This window comes from Miscanthus floridulus, chromosome 13, assembly GCF_019320115.1.
Source record: "Miscanthus floridulus cultivar M001 chromosome 13, ASM1932011v1, whole genome shotgun sequence".
NCBI classification, from domain to species: domain Eukaryota; kingdom Viridiplantae; phylum Streptophyta; class Magnoliopsida; order Poales; family Poaceae; genus Miscanthus; species Miscanthus floridulus.
Window position 1 is genome coordinate 29,590,865 of NC_089592.1, and position 16,164 is coordinate 29,607,028.

A 16,164-nucleotide genomic window follows, 5' to 3' on the forward strand; every position below is an offset into this window, starting at 1 on the left:
CTATGGTCAGACGTTTGTGCGCTCCATGAGGGAACTAAGAGTGAGCGTGAGGAATGCTATTATCTTGTCATGAAAAAGCTCAACTCTTTTGAAATGCTTCCTAAAAAAAGTGCTAATGAAATGTATTCACGTTTGAATGTTCTTGTAGAGGAAGTCAATGGGCTTGGACTCACTCAAATGCAACCATCCGATGTTGTAAGAAAGATCTTGACTATCCTCCCCATTGACAAATGTGGGCATATTATGACCATGCTACATCAAGGTGATCTTTCCACCGCTACACCAACACAAATCTTGGGGAAGATCAATGCTCATGAGATGTACATGCACATCACGCCATAAGATGGCTCATCCTCTACCAAGAAGAAAGATAAGGACTTAGCATTCAAAGCTAGTAAAGAGAAGGGCAAGGCAAGACTTGAGTATGAGAGCTCAAGTGAAGATGAAGTTGATGATGAAAGTCTTGCCCTCATGGTGAAGAAAACTGTCAAGATGCTAAAGAAGCTCAACAAGAGTGGCATCAAGTTTGATGGCAAGAAGAAGAAGTTCTTCACAAGCTCAAGAAGAAAGCCAATCTCTGAGATGGATTGCTACAATTGTGGCAAACTTGGCCATCTAGCTCATCAATGCACAAAGCTCAAGAAAGACAAGTTCAAGAATAAGAACAAGGGCAAGAAAGATGACTCAAGCAATGAAGATGAAGATGAGAAGAAAAAGAACAAGCCATACAAGACGAGAGATGGCAAGAAGGACTTTCACAAGAAGAAGAAGAGTGGAAAGGCTTACATCATCGGTGATTGGCTCATGGACATTGATTCATCTAGTGGATCATCCGATGATGAAAGTGACAATGAGAAGGTGGCCGCCATTGCTATTGACTCATCATCTTCACCACCACCACCGCCATCATCCTCTACTCACCTATGCCTTATGGCCAAGGGTAAACGCAAGGTATCACATGATGATGATAGTAGTGGTGATGATCATGCTCATAATGATGATAGTGAGAGTGATAGCGATGATGAATATGAGTCACCTACCTATGATGATCTTGCTAAATTACTAAAGAAATACACTAAGATCATTATAAAGACTAGAGCTAAAATGAAAAGCTTGAGATTAAGAATGATTCTCTTTTAGCTAAATGTGAGATAGCCAAAAAGGCTAGTGTTGAGCTTAGAGAAGCAAATGATGCTATGTCATCCGAACTCAAGGAGCTCAAATCTTCTAAGAAAGAGCTTAAAGATAAACATGATAAACTTGAGTGGGTGCACAAAGAGCTCATCACTAGCCATAACAAGCTAAAGGATGAATATACCACTCTTAAGGTTAATCATGATACCCTTGTTATTGCTCAAGAATTTTTACCCAATGAGCCACATGATGCCACTAATGATGTTGTTAAGATTGATATAGCTACATCATGTGATGATCTTATTGATGAGAGCATTGAGCAAGGATCTAGTGGCAAAGGTAGGACTGAAAACGGTAACGATAATTTCCGTTTACCGGGAATCATTTTTGAAAAATTACCTACTTTTGCTCCTAAATGGAAGGGGTGACGGTAACCGAGGAAACGAAAATGAGAACGGTAAAAACTATACGGTAATGAAAACAAAAATGATTTGCCTCACTTCCGACCGTTTTCGAAAAATACCGTAATTTGCCAGTATTCTATCGTCGATAATTACCGTATCCCAGGCAGGCCACAAGCCCACAGCGCCATCCCTACCTCTTCCTGAATCATAGACTAGGCCTAGCCTGCTGAGTGTTGAGCGCTCCCCTTGCCACCCTTATCCCCATGCAAGAATCATGTCTCTTGCATTATTTCTCGTTTCTATCCTTTTTTAAGTCCAAGTATCCAACTAAGAACTTGCTTTGGTTACGATGTACTGGTACATAAGTTTGTGAGTGGCTAATATGTCTATGTGGCTGTCTGCTTGTGTGCTCGTGAGATCTAACTCTTAAGTCCAGGACGTCAGAACTTGTGGTTGTGGGCTTATCTTCTAGTTCTTTTGTATCAAGTATAACTATGTGCTAAGCTATATATCTATTGTCATGCGCAGAATATTGACGTGTTTATCGTATTTCAGATACCGCTATGATGAGTTTTGATAGTTGTCGATGCACTTTCGAACAAATAGTTTCGTTTCTGAAATTATCGGAATATCGACACCGTATTCGTTTCCGCCAATATCGTATCAATTTCATTTTCGAGAAAATATTGTGAAAATGAAAGTGATTTGGCCTCCTACCAATCATTTCCGACCGTTTTTAGCCCTAGGCAAAGGCAAGCAAGTGGTTGAGTGCAATGACTATGATGAGTATGTCAAGCTCAAGCATGACAATGAAAAGCTAAAGAAAGAGTTTGAAGAGTTCAAAACCCACAACACCATTGTGCTAGAAACTCTTGATCATGATGGCAACTTGATTCTTGAGAATGAGAAGCTAAAAGAAGAAAACAAGAAACTCAAGGAAGAAAGAAACAAGGTTGCACTCAAGGAAGATAAAAGTAGTGATGCACTCAAGAAGCTCAAGTTAGAAAAAGAGCATCTCAAGATTGGATTGAGCAAGTTCACTAGAGGCAAATATCTTCAAAGTGAGCTCCTAATGAACACCGTCATGAAGATGGATAGAAGTGGCATTGGGTACATGGCAAACAAAGAGAAGAAGGCTCAAGTTCAACAACAACAATCAAAGCCAAAGCTAAAGAGATGCTTTGAGTGTGGACAAGAAGGCCACTTTGCTCATGAGTGCTCCACCACCATAACCCTTGCCCAAGCATGCTAGACCCTTTGCTTTCAATGCTCACTACATGCTTAGAAAGGATTCTAGTGGAAAGATGAAAGTGATGTTCTTAGGACCTCCAAACAAGAATAGGCCTAAGAAAATTTGGGTGGCAAAGTCACTTGTTGAGAAGGTGAAGGGCCCTCAACAAGTTTGGGTTCCTAAAGCTTGATCTCTTGTGTGTAGGTGAACTACAAGACCGATGGAAGTCATTGGGTTATTGATAGTGGTTGCACACAACATATAACCGGTGATCCTCGTATGTTCACCTCACTAGATGAAGAAGTAGATGGGCAAGAAAGAATCACATTTGGAGATAACTCAAAGGGCAAGGTCAAAGGATTGGGCACAGTGGCAATATCAAATGATCATTCCATCTCCAATGTGCTATATGTTGCTTCATTGAGTTTCAACTTGCTATCCGTTGGACAATTGTATGATCTTGGCTTCCAATGTTTGTTTACCGAGAAGGAGGTTGTTGTATCCAAGAAGGATGATGATCATGTGATATTCAAAGGATTTAGATACAATAACCTATATCTAGTGGACTTCACCTCTGAAGATGCAAACTTGAAGACATGCCTATTCACCAAAACAACACTTGGGTGGCTATGGCATAGAAGACTTGCTCATGTTGGGATGAGCTCACTCAAGAAGCTTATGAAGAATGATTTGGTGAGAGGGTTGAAGGATGTGAAGTTTGAGAAGGACAAACTTTGTAGTGCATGTCAAGCCGGCAAGCAAGTTGTAAATACCCATCCAACAAAAGCTTTTATGTCAACCACAAGAGTACTAGAACTCCTTCACATGGATTTATTTGGACCAACAACATACAAGAGTTTGGGAGGAAACCTTTATTGTCTTGTGATTGTTGATGATTATTCAAGGTATACATGGGTATTCTTCCTTCATGACAAATCCGAAGTTGCATCTTGCTTCAAGAAGTTTGCCAAGAGAGCACAAAATGAATTTGAAGTGAAGCTCAAGAATATAAGAAGTGACAATGGGAAAGAGTTTGAAAACACAAACATAGAAGCTTATTGTGATGAAGTTGGAATCAAACATGAAGTCTCTGCAACATATACTCCTCAACAAAATAGTGTAGTTGAGAGGAAGAATTGGACATTGATCACTCTTGCCAGAACAATGCTTGATGAGTACAACACCCCCGAAGCTCTATGGGCAAAACCAAAAGCAATCAACACCGCATGCTATGCATCTAACCGCCTATTCCTTTAAAAGTTCCTCGGCAAGACACCTTATGAGTTGCTCAATGGGAAGAAGCCGAACATCTCCTTCTTTAGGGTGTTTGGTTGCAAATGCTACATCTACAAGAAGTGTCAACACCTAGGGAAGTTTCAAAGATGTTGTGATATTGGTTTTCTTGTTGGTTACTCATTAAAGTCCAAAGCATATAGAGTATTTAATCATGCCACCGGCTTGGTTGAAGAAACATATGATGTTGAATTTGATGAATCTAATGGTTCCCAAGGAGCACATGAGAATCTTGATGATGTAGGTGATGAACCATTGAGGGAGGCTATGAAGAACATTCCGGTTGGACACATCAAGCCTAAAGATGATGAAGACGATGTACAAGTGATTGATCCACCTTCTTCATCAAGTATGCCACAAGATGATGAAAAAAGATGGGAGAGTAGAAAATGAAGATACTCATGTCTCCCATGAACAAATGGTGGTACAAGCACAAGATGTTGATGCTCCACAACCTCCCCCTCAAGTGGTCAATAGAAGAAATACACCCCTACTTCAAGATTATCCACAAGATCTCATCAAAGGGTGTAATGACTCGATCTCAAAAACTTGCTTCATTTATTGCTCATCACTCTTTTGTCTCTTGCTTTGAGCCTACTAAGGTAGAAGAAGCTCTTCAACGTCTGGATTGGATAAATACCATGCATGAAGAGTTGAACAACTTCACTCGCAATGAAGTTTGGACTCTTGAAGAGCGGCCAAAAGGTGCAAGAGTCATTGGAACAAAGTGGGTGTTCCGAAACAAGCAAGATGATTAAGGTGTTGTTGTGAGGAACAAGGCAAGACTAGCTGCAAAGGGGTTCTCTCAAGTTGAAGGTTTGGATTTTGGAGAGACCTTTGCCCCGGTTGCAAGATTAGAAGCCATCTGTATCCTCCTTGCATATGCAACACATCATAAAATAAAACTTTATCAAATAGATGTGAAAAGTGCATTCTTAAATGGCTTTATTAATGAACTAGTCTATGTTGATTAACCTCCCGGGTTTGAAGACCCGAGATATCCTAATCATGTTTATAGGTTGTCTAAGGCACTATATGGGCTTAAGCAAGCCCCAAGAGCTTGGTATGAGTGCCTTCGAGACTTCCTCATTGAGAAGGGCTTCATCATTGGGAAGGTCGACACCACACTATTCACCAAGAAGCTTGATAGGCATATCTTCATTTGTCAAGTGTATGTTGATGATATTATCTTTGGATCATCAAATGAAGATTCATGCAAAGAATTTGGTGAATTGATGTCGAAGGAGTTCGAGATGTCAATGATTGGAGAGCTTATATTCTTTCTTGGTTTTCAAGTCAAGCAAATGAGAGAATGGATTTTCATCTCTCAAGAGAAATATACCAATGATCTTCTCAAGAGATTCAAGATGGATGAATGTAAGTGAATCAAGACTCCAATGCCAACCAATGGACATCTCGACCTAGATGAGGGAGGTAACCCGGTTGATCAAACTCTCTACCGCTCTATGATTGGTAGCTTGTTATATTTGACCGCATCTAGGCCCGACATTATGTTTAGTATGTGTATGTGTGCTAGGTTTCAAGCTAATCCTAAGGAAACTCATTTAATTGCCATAAAAAGAATCCTTAGGTATCTTAAGCACACACCAAGCATTGGCCTTTGGTATCCCAAAGGAGCTAGATTTGAATTAATTGTCTATTCCGATCGGATTATGCCAGTTGCAAAGTGATAGAAAAAGCACATCCGGAGGATGCCATTTGCTTGGTAGATCACTTGTGTCTTGGTCCTCCAAGAAACAAAATAGTGTGGCTTTGTCCACCGCTAAAGTGGAATACATTGCCGCAGGTGCTTGTTGTGCATAAATACTTTACATGAAACAAACTTTGCTAGACTATGGTGTAGTTCTAGATAAAGTACCTCTTTTGTGCGACAATGAAAGTGCAGTAAAACTTGCAAATAATTCGGTTCAACACTCTCGCACCAAACACATAGATATCCGTCATCGCTTTCTTAGAGATCATGTTGCTAAAAATGATATATCACTAGAAGGTGTAAGGACCGAGGATCAATTGGCGGATATCTTCACTAAACCGCTAGATGAGGCAACATTTTGTAGATTGCGGAATGAACTTAATGTGCTTTATTTTAGCAACTTCACTAAAAATTGAGCTTGTGTTGTCCCTTGCATTGCATTGTAATATACAACATGTTTAATGCTTTATAATGCATATATGGCTTGTCTAACATGGTTAAGATCACCGCCGAAAAGCGTGTGAAGAAGCTTAACCTTGGATCATACTTGACAAGCAACTAGATTTACTTTCAAGTATTGCATTGCATATGCATGAATGTTGTTTTGTCGTTTATCTTAAATCACCCTATTATTGCCTATTTTCTTAAAATGAATTATAGCCTAAGGCAAAATATTTTGAAAAACTTGAGGGTTTAAGAGAGGTCACTCACATCAGTCCCAATTGGTGTTTATTTAGATCTTATTAGAGTTGGGACTTGATTGGGAACAGGCAGCGCGAAGAACTTTGAAGATTTGCTGAAGGAGTGACCAGACGTTGCACCGGACTCTGGTGTCCAGCGTCCGGTCAGTTCACAGGAGGTGAACCTGCTGCCGAAAGAGTGACCAGATGCTGAAACAGTGTTTTCCCAGTGTCCGGTCAGGAGGTGCTTCTGCGTCCGGTCGATCATGAAGACATCAAGGCTAGGTGACCGAACTCTGGCTGCGTCTGGCCGGTGTCCACTGGACGCGTCTGGTCATGATTCTAGAGGAATTGGACCTCTCTGGAATCGACTGGACGCTGGGTTGTAGCGTCTGATCGCTACCACCGGAGCGTCTGGTCAGTAGTTTTTGTGCGGCTTCAGAACTCTTTCTTCCTTTCCTTTTCTGATCCACCGGGGCCCACCTTATTTAATCAAAGTGATGGGGCTTTGACCTATTTTATCCGTCGTCATCACCGCCATATCCCTTGCCCACGATCACCTCTGCCCAGCCGCTGAGCTCACCTCCGCCGCCATAGTCCAGTGCCCTAGCTCCACACCACCACATCGCCGCCTCCTGTGCCTCGCGCCGCCGCAAGCCCGTGCACCACTCGCCCACACACCGCCACTGCCCCTGCTCCAGCGCCGCCTAGCTGCCTCGTGCGCCATAGTTGCTCCAGCGCCGCCGCCGCTCACCCACGCACCGCCACCGCTCTCCAACGCTCTATCGCCGCCCGCAGCGTCAGCACCGCCATGCCCCAAGCCAGCAGTCGTGCCCCATTGGAGCCTTGCTGGTGACCACAATCGCCAGTGTCGCCGATCCACCACTGCAACCCTAACCCTAGATTTGGTGGTTTCCCGTGGATTGCTTCTCTTCTTTTCGGATCGCCAGTTCGTCAGGTAACATGCCCGTGTTTCAATTACATATCTAAATTGCTTGCTTCCTAGGGTTTCGCATCTATTAGATATATCGTATTTATTGTATATCCTATCTATTCCATCGTGCAGTGAGTCGGTGCCGTTGAGATCATGTGACAGTTGTCAGTTAACTCGGGGCCAAGCTCGCGAGTAAGGATCGAGGCCAAGCCTCGAAAGTGTTAGCGGTAGTTGATCTTCGACAAAGGCAGTTGTTTCTTTGTCAGCGGCAGTTTTTCCTCAGATCTTTCAGATGGCTCGGACGAAAAACGTCGGAGGTGGTCCAGGAGATGAGGATCGGAGGCCCCCGCCTCACCAGCCTATAGATCCTAAAGGCAAGGCGACCAAGAAGATGGCAGTCAGGAAGCACAAGTATCCAAATGCAGATACAACGAGGGCCACCATAGTTGTAGAGGCCACAGAGCGTGCCGAGACAGGAGGCGCTCGTAGTGGAGTTGTTATTGCAGATCATCTGTCCCCAAAGGCACAGGGCAGACTTGAGCGTATTAAGCATCTTCATGGTAGTCCACCTAGGACTATCATGATGCAAGGATGATGTCTTCCCATTGTGGAGCCTCAGCCTTAGGGGGAGTCATAGTAGGAGCCACAGCAGCAGCCCCCACCAGTAGAGCCAACAGAGCAGACTCAGGAGGGCCAGCAGGCCGAGAAGACAAAGCAGGCACCTTAGCCACAGCTTCGCTGCTCTGGTCGTACTTGTGCCCCAGTCACGCCGAGGGCTGACACACAGTGGAGGGGTTCTCATCCACCGCCCAGACCACAGGGTCCACCTCTAGTGACCCATCTTGACTTAAGGGCCGCCACAGCCAAGCAGGTTCAGCAGCTGAGATTTGTTGATTTTGAGGTATGGTTTCCACCGAGGAGGGATGAGAGAGCTTCAAAGGGCTTCTACACTCCACTGCAGGAGGATTTCTACAATGCCTATCTCAACAGTGGGGCAGTTTTTAGATCTCAGAGGGTGTGTCACATTGACTCTATAGTTGTAGCAGTTAGAGAGCACATTCGCCCCTACCTTACATATCTATCGGGGCTATTAGGTTTGATTGGACAGACTGGATTATATGTTCCATCTTGGGTTCAGTAGTTCTATGCTTCTCTCTTTATTGTCCCACACCATCACTTTATTCACTTTGCATTTGGTGGGAGAGACTATCGATTGACGAGCACCAGGGCCAGGGAGATTCTTAGACTTTAGGAGCAGCCAGTCAAACTTCACGAGGTGTGCTATGGCCAGACAGCACCCCCCAAACGCCCTCATGGTGGCAATGTGCCCCCTATTGACTTGGTCTGTCACTGTTTCAAGGAGCCTTTTGGCGAAGGGTCGAGGAGGAACCCTAGTGACCTTAACCCCACTACTTGTGTGCTTGAGGTTGTTATGAGGAGGACACTGCTTCCTAGGATGGGATACAGAGAGGGCTTGACACGTATATAGTTGTGGCTGATCAACTCTTTAATGCAGCAGACAGTCTTTGATATTTGGGATCTTATTCTATCAGAGATGGAGGACACTATAGCTGAGGGCTTCAGAGGACACAGGCAGCTACCTTATGCTCACTGGATCACATGGCTTATCCATAGGGCAGTCATAGTGAGGCCTCCAAAGATACTAGCTAAGTATAGTGGTGACACCACAAAGTTTCCTGCCTATAACATGACACAGATGATCAGGCACAGTACACCTACAGCACCCAGTCAGCCGCGTCGACGTCCTAGGGTGCCAGAGTCTGTAGCCCAGCAGGATGATATTATCAGGGGCATTACAGCTACTGAGGAGGAGCTTGCTCAATAGGAGGGTGTAGTCGTGAGTGACCCTAGTGATAGTTCTGATGATGACTACCAACCCGTTCCTCGGATGCCTCCACAATGACATGATCATGAGGCCGACAGTTCTAGCTCAGCGCCACCTGCCCTGCAGACAGACCCCGCTCTCCTTACTATACTTGAGCAGATGAAGCAGGACCAGGCACGCCAGGCTCAGGAGACAGCTGCTACGTTTGCACAGTTCTAGACTCGGCAGGATGAGTTCCAGCAGCAGCAACAGGTGATCCAGCAGCAGTAGCTAGCTATTCAGTAGTAGACTCAGGCTCTACAGTAGCAACAACAGGCCATGCATCAGCAGCAGATACTCATGCAGCAGCAGCTTCTTGGATTTATGTAGCATGTAGTCACAGCTATTGGGGCTCCACCACCATAGCCTTTGCCCCAGCTTGGTCAGGCAGCCACTACTTCGATGACTCCAGCGTTACAACCCAGTGGGCTTCAGAGTCAAGGACAGCCACCAGGGTTGTTTGCTTCTCCTACAGAGCAGGTGTCCCAGTACTTTGCTTTGCCAGCACTAGCCCTGTAGTTCACACCTTTTTAGACAGGCTTCACACCGGCTGGGACATCGTCGCTACTTGTGCTAGAGACCACAGTGTCTAGGAGCCTTGGTGCTTCCTTTAGTGAGTTGACAGGGATGCCTACTCCTCCATATCTACATGTCATAGGTCCTTCTATAGTTGCACCTGTTACCGGGACTACAAAGATGCTCCCTTCCTTAGTGGCATCATCAGAGCCTACTATAGTCCTACCAGCTCAGTCTACAGCAGCTCCAATTCCTAATCTAACCCAGACTGCTACAGCACCGATTATAGCTACAGAGGGTCAGACTGCTCAGAGCTCAGGGTCAGATGATGATGGCACTTAGTTTTAGCTTGCTCCTCGTACTTCAGCGCCCGACTCGTCCACTTCAGCCCCGTTGACCGACCCTTAGGTTTTGGTGTTTGACGCCAAAGGGGGAGAGGGTTCGAGTATGATAGATTTAGGGGAAGCGATGTATTTAGGGGGGAACTTAGTTATCTTATTAGCTTATATATTACATTTGGAGTTTTATGTGTGATACACTATTATGCATTCATCATGTGTTTACTCTCGTGCATTGAACTATATATATGTGATGGTGATATCTACGTGATCGTGATATATGACATGTGTGCTCTCTACTTTGAATTATTTATATGTCATATCACTTGTGTTATGCTCATTTGCCTTTGCTTCTACATCTTACTCCAATGCAAATGAGCTTTATTACTTATACTCATGCTTATTTCATATCTTTTGAGTACATCATGTTGGCTTGGTTCATATAAGCTTGACTAACACTGATGAGTACAGGCCCGATCTTCCGAGAGGTAGCCGGTAAGTTCGATTTGTGAAGATCTCGACATTGGCGATCCGGCTTCAAATCAGACACGATTCGAACCCTGCAACCATTATACCACTGCTCCGTTGGTTATCAACCAAGCACAACTTGATTGACCTCGCCAAGAAGGCTTTTCCTGCAAGCGAATCGAAGAGCACAAGCAAGAAGGTAAAACACGCAATCTGAAATTGCAAATATGAATGACGCGGATATCAATAGAGGATTCAAGAACTCGGTTCCAAAGGACTAATCGACACAGTGGAGGAGATCAAGAACGGGGGCCCTGGATCACTGTAAAAGGATTTGTCACCACAGTTACAATGAACGATTCAGTTTCTCAATGGAAAACTAAACTCTAAACAAAACCCAATTGTGTAGCAGCGGCGGCGGCTGTGTTTATAGTCTAAGACTTGACCTAGGGTTGGGGACGGCCAGGGGTTGGGTGCCCACAACTTGGGCTTAAGGCCCGACACGATACATGGCCAAGTTGGCCCAAATAGGTGACACAGCACCTTGCCGTGGTCACACAGAATGATCCACGGACCTTCTGGAGCTGGGACCAGATCCAAAACGACGGCATCGTCGTCCCCTTTCCAACGCATCCAAGAACGGCCCGTTTCGATGTCGTATGAGGAAGTTATGACCGAAACAGTGACGACGTGTCTGCTGAATCCGAGGACGACGTGGTAGCTGAGTTGGAAACGAATTGCAACTTGGGGAAGACCATGGCGTCGATGTGTCCAGCGTGGCGATGTCCTCATCATCGTCCCCTTCTCGAATTGGAGTCGTCCTCGACTCCATCTTGGCGATGTCCTCATCAAACACCTTTGTTCTTATTGACAAAAGCTTATATGATCCAAGCATGTTAAAAACCTCAACTCTTTCACATACTTGAGGTGGTATTGTCATCAATCACCAAAAAGGGGGAGATTGAAAGCATCTAGGCCCCTAGTTGGGGTTCGGTGATTAATGACAATACAAGATTACTATGACTAACATGTGTTTTGCAGAGGCAATTAAGTTAGGTCACGGTAATGGACATTGATTGGGCAATCAAGGTGGTCATGCCCCTACGATGGAAATCGTTTTGGTTTTCAAAGGATGGACGACAAGGTTAAGGATGGACTAGTTCTAAGTGTCGATTGGAGTTGAAGAGACACTTAGAGTAGTTTAGGACTTTGTTTTTCCTTTGGCCATACTATTAAGGGGGGTATGGACGGGTAGCTTGACCTAGGTGAGTCTAGTGAGTTAGGTGTGGTGCACACTTGTTAAAACTAGCGCTAGGTAGCTCCTACATATGCCTAAGATCCAATGGAGCAAACTTCATTCATGTATAATTGAGAGTTGGAAGTGAATGGAGGGTCAAATACTGACCAGACGCTAGCTTCAGTGTGACCGAACGCTGGCGCAGAGTCTGGTCAGTTCATTTGACCAAGGTGATTGCGTCTGGTTTGACCGGACACTGAGAGGTCAAGTGACCGGACGCTGTGAGGCAGCGTCCGATCGACTCCAGTAAGGTTCTAGAGAGGAAAAATCATGACCGAACACGTCCGATCAGTGCTGACCGGACGCTGGCAGCGTCTGGTCACACTGTAAACTCTGGAGTTCGGGGTGTACTGACCGGAGCGTCTGGTCACCCCGTAGAGGCACATAACGGTTCATTTTTCAGCCGGTGTTATAAATACCACCTCCACTCGTGTGAGGGAGTACTTTTGCTTATTCCAACAGCTGAGAAACACCTTAGAGAGTGCCAAGAAGAGCAAGGTCCTAGTGAGGTGATTGAGATTTGAGAATCCAAAAGAGAGACCTCATTAGTGAAGATCGAGAGTAGCAAAGTGTGCATCCACCGTCTCATTAGGCTTGTCATGGTCAAGTGAGAGTTCGTGCTTGTTACTCTTGGTGATCGCCATCACCTAGACGGCTTGGTGGTGATTGGGAGTTTGGTGATCACCCGACGGAGCTTGTGGGTGACCCAACTCACGTTGTGAGTGGTTGTGGGTAATTCACCGCGACGGAGTGTCGAAGAATCAATCCGTAGAGAGCACTTGATCCTTGCGCGGATAAAGGGGGAGCTACACCCTTGCGCGGGTGCTCCAACGAGGACTAGTGGGGAGTGGTGACTCTCCGATACCTCGGCAAAACATCGCCGCGTTCCTTCCTCTATATTTACTTTGAGCATTTACTTTGTGCAATTCAATTCATGTCTTTACATTCTTAGAATTGCCATGCTAGAGTAGGATTGGAACTTAGGTTGCAAGTCTTTTGTGCGGTAGAACAATTAGAAACACTTTCTAGGCACAAGGAGTTAATTGGGCTAACCATAGGATTTAATTATTACAAAAAAATTTAGAATTAGCCCAATTCACCCGCCCTCTTGGGCATCTTGATCCTTTCAATTGTCTCCTGCTCTGATCATTGTGATTGTGAGGAGTTCTTGTGCCTTCCCCGGTGGAGCGCTAAAGACAACTCTAGTGGATTGCGTATGGCTTGTGGATCCTCATCTTGTGTTGGTTGTGCGGCACCCGGTTGCGGGTTAGGCGTGTGATGCCTATTAGCACGTGAACCTCCAAGCGAGTGAATCGCCACAACGGGGACTAGCTTGTCGGCAAGCAAGTGAACCTGGGAGAAAAAATTGATTGTGTCATTATCGTCTCCTTGGTATTCATTGTGATTGATCACTTGCCATGGTGGTATATCATCTCTACCTCTCTTGCATTACTTTTCTAGTGTAGCTAAGCTCTTTAGTGTAATTAGTTTTGAGAGCTAGTTTGTGTCTTGTTAGTGGTTAGTGAGGCTCTTTAGTTAGTCTTTGAGAGCTCACTAACTTAGAGGTAGTGACTTAGCCCTTTGTGTGTGACATAGAGATTATAGCTACTAGAATTGTGGTAGGTGGCTTGCATTTTTAGTAGGCTAGCGCAAAACTTGTTTCGCCTCATATTTTTCTAATCATTTGGCTTAGTGTTGTTGTAAATTTTTTAATAGACTATTCACCCCATAACCATTAGAACCTTTCACTTGGGCAAGCCCGAAGGCACGACGAACCACTGCCTCAACTTAGTTCTTATTCTAGCCATATATGTTGTATAAATGATTAAGCATAATGTTCCGTATGCTAATATAACATAAGAACTTTGCTCCAGTTCTATAGCATAATCACTTTGATAAGTAGAGAACAAGGCCATATTGGAACCAAATGTATTTCTCATACCAAGAATTACCAAGATGTCCAAGCTCTTCACAAGATCTTTGCCTAACTCCAAAAGTACTACTAAAAGGCAAGAGTACAAGTGAGAAGGGAGAGAGGCTCTTGAGTGAGGTGTGAGTGTGAGGGGGCCCTCCCCTTCTTTTATACTGAACTAATGACGGTTTGAGGGGAATATTCGAACGAATCACTCCAAACCGTCCTCCTGAGACTTGACTGAATCGCCATGCGCGAGGTGGGCCCGAGGTGCAGCGGTAGAGGTGCGGCCGCCCCGGGGCAGCGCCTGCCTCTGACCACCTTTGCCTGGCCGGCTGTTAGTTGGACCTGGGTCGCGTCTATGTGCATTTGAGCCAGTGCGTGGGCTGCGTTTTTGTACGTGTTCTGTGTTCGTGCCTGCTGAGAGGAGAGCAAAGACGGTAAACATGCCATGCACTTCGGGTGGCCACCAGCCAGTCAACTTCTGGCGCTGCCTGCGTGCTTGCTCGATTCGCTTTTTACGTGCATGGTAACTGGCTAACTGCGGGAGCGGGAGTCACATTTTACAGATGCAAGGAATATAAGGGAGGCAGAGTCGCAGAGAGAGAGAGAGTTTCTGTAACTACAGCAGGAAGCACTATGGCAGTAAGGGAGAATTATTTTAACAATAATATTAATTTGATAAAGAATTTCAGAAATAAATGCTGTGATGGAAAATTTGTAAGAATAGAAGCCTGTCAGGCTAGCTGAATGCCGATAGTACACTAATCGGCTCCTTGTCGGAAGTCTAGCCAGTGTAGTCCACGTAGCCTAATTATTTTCGATAGTACAGTAATCGGCTCCTTGCCGATAGTACAGTAATCGGCTACCGCTGATTAACTCATCTGTAACTCTGTTTCCAAAAACTTATCTGTAAGTCTGTCAGCGCCTGAAAGCTGATACCACAATCGGCTCTCACATATTTACCACTCCTACGGTTAATTGATTTTTTTTTTTTTTGTCAATCCATATGAAGGGCCTAATGACCTCTAAAAAATCTGTAACTTGTAGGATTACTTACGAGCTGGGATGGGAAGTAGAGTATAGCCTTGAGTTTCTTAGTAGGAATACAACCTTAATGGAATTCGGAATAGGACTTTAGCATTTCCCTCCAGCAGCACTTTGTTTGGGGATGGTTGATTGCTTTTTGATTCTCTAAAGAAAAATCCACCATCACACTTCTCTTTCTTATTCTTATTTATATAACTGTCCGTCATGTCTCTGGGTCATATGCCTAGAACAAGAAAGGTCGTCGTACAATTTCCATTTCGGCGATTACAAAAAAGGAGGCGAGCTCCCTATCCCTCTTTGTCGTTCCACTTTCCTCGTTCAGGAACAAACACTTAGTAAAATTCTTTTGAGTCGAGGCCTGGTTTTTCCCCACTAACCAATTACGTCACGACCACTGAACAAACTTGGTTGACGAACATGGTTTATGCGCCGCTAATCTAGCGGCTTGTCGAGCATTTGACAAACTCACACCATCCATTTCAAATGAGATTTGTCCCGTGGACACACGAGCAATCCAACCCGTAGGATTTCCTTTTCCTCTTCCCATTCGAACTTTCCCCGTAATAGGAAGATTTGCGAGAACTCTTACCCATATCTTACAATTTCTTCAGAATTGTCCGCTCATAGCACAATGGAATTTTTCGATTGTAGCCCGCTTTCCTTTCTTCAGCATTCATTCGTCTCAAAAGAATCTTAGGCTACGCTCCTTGTGAGGAGGAGAAGGGATTGACTTCGGCTCCTATTATCTTTGTTTACCAATCTTTAAATTGGTGAATTGGTTAATAGGAAGTGCGCGCTAGCACGCTTCATATTTCTAGTAACAATGGCCATTGCTTGCTTGTTTGATCGTTAGATCAGAGGGCGCTCATCCCTTGGTATGCCTTTTCCTATTTTACTCCTCCATTTAGTAAGCCTTCCCCTGGGATTTTGTTAGCAAAGTCTATGAGTCCGGAAGCCTAAACCACTCTCTTCGGCACATTTTCCAGCTCTACAAGCTACTCTTTCTTTTCTCTTGCTCCTCTTTGACACTAGCAATGCGAACAGTTAACTAGCAGAAATGACTCTTTTAAATAAAGGATGAACTTTGGAAATACCTCTACTATACCAGCCAACTAGGTAGAACTTATAGGCTTTCCGGATACTACACGTTTTACCCTAACATCCCACTTCTGAGCAATTAATCCCTCAAGAATATATTCCGTGCAGAAACCTGCTTTGCTTCCTTCTTACTTCTTCGAGTAGTCTAGAGCTGCTGGGAAATAGTGAGTTGAGAAAGGAGATAGTGAAACTTAACTAGTCTTTGTCATG